The 1,566-nt window shown below is 44.4% G+C and overlaps 1 protein-coding gene across 1 annotated transcript in view; it reads right to left on the bottom strand.

Moving 5' to 3' along the window:
* Window positions 1-1,566, bottom strand: part of mxd1 (MAX dimerization protein 1) — a 14,041-nt gene that overhangs the window by 6,644 nt on the left and 5,831 nt on the right. The window lies entirely within an intron of this gene.

Below are 1,566 nucleotides of genomic sequence, written 5' to 3'. Positions count from 1 at the left end.
CACACACACACACACACACACACACACACACACACACACACACACACAAAACACATACAGTGTTGACAGTGTTCAGCCGCCTGTCCAAGTGCCTGTTTCTCAGCTGACTCAGTCCAAAGGGCATGAAGACTGCCATTACATAACATCCAAATGCCCTCGGCTGTGTTGCTCTAACATAATCAGCTGGGGTAAAACAACCCCTATTCTTGTTCAGTGTGGCTTCAGGGTGTCATTAGATGAGGTGTGTGTGTGTGTGTGTGTGTGTGTGTGTGTGTGTGTGTGTGCAGCCGAAGGCCGGAACCTTTCTCTGAACTTTCCTCTGCCCTAATTTCGCGCTTGTGTTCTTTTTTTTTTAAATGCCCACGACTGTTCCAGCAGTAAATCACCCCACTGTCCTCGCTCTCGCCCTCTGACCCCCAACAGTAGCTGCTCATGACCAGCTGGGAGGAAAGGCAAAAAGAAAAGGCGTGGTGGTGGCTGAAGTCATGTTACGCAGACATAAACACGCACGCTCTTAGCTCTGCATGCAGAGACAGAGGGGAGGGGAGTCGTACAAATTAGGACTTTGAATGCGTGTGTGGAGAATTCACTGGAGGCGATATTACCAGAGAGGGGGATGGGTGTTGTTGCACTCCTCTGGCTTCGCTGGCAGTGGGTCGCCGTGAGTAATTTACTATCTGCCTATGATGGCTTTGATTAAGCTACTGGTGGGAGAAACTGGCTAAAGGCTGTGAATGTTCTCAAGTGTAATACGACATGCTGTGGTCGTAATTTTGACTTACTGCTAGGCCTGAGGTGTCTCCACACACTCGCTCATGCTCAGGCCTCGGTGCCATATATTATTCAGGCTGTTCACTGGGCTGCTGGTCTGGATCAACTAGCGCTGGCAAGATGGAAAGCGCCGACACCGACGGGGACTTAATCATTTAATTAATTAATTACATATTCGTTTTCTGGCCTAAAATTTCAGCCTAACAATTTATGTTTGATTTATGTTTTGATTTATTACAACCCTCACAGCCTGGTATTACAGCTGTAGCATTGTCTTAAACTATTATAGTAAACGTATTAATGTGGTGTTTCCTAGCGGGAGTCTACAGCCACGCCAGCAGCTCTGTGAGGCTGTACGTCAACACTGCGGCGCTTTGAGCTAAACGCTGACGTCGGCATGCAACATGCTTACAATGTCAATGCTGACATGCTGACGTTAAGCAGGTGTAATGTTTGCTGTGTTCATCCTCTTACTTTCATGTGTTAGCTTGCTAACATCTTCTAAGTAGCAATAAACACAAACTACTGCTAAGGCTGATGGGAATGCCATTAAATCATATATAAAAGAATATCAATTTCAATATCCATTTTGCTTTTTTCAGTTTCCTTTTTAACATTTAATTATGGCCTGAGTACTAAAATGAAAATAATGTATTTACCATTCTCTCTTAATTCTTATTCTAGGTAAAATCAACCCATAATTTACAGACACTTACCATAGTAACAGAGGAACAGCAAATATATATATACACACACACACACACACACACACACACACACACACACACACACACA

Source organism: Anarrhichthys ocellatus, unplaced genomic scaffold (genome assembly GCF_004355925.1).
Source record: "Anarrhichthys ocellatus isolate YVR2014 unplaced genomic scaffold, GSC_Weel_1.0 scaffold9, whole genome shotgun sequence".
Lineage (NCBI taxonomy): Eukaryota > Metazoa > Chordata > Actinopteri > Perciformes > Anarhichadidae > Anarrhichthys > Anarrhichthys ocellatus.
Note: the sequence above shows the minus strand (reverse complement) of the source record. Positions and strands in the feature narration are given on the sequence as shown.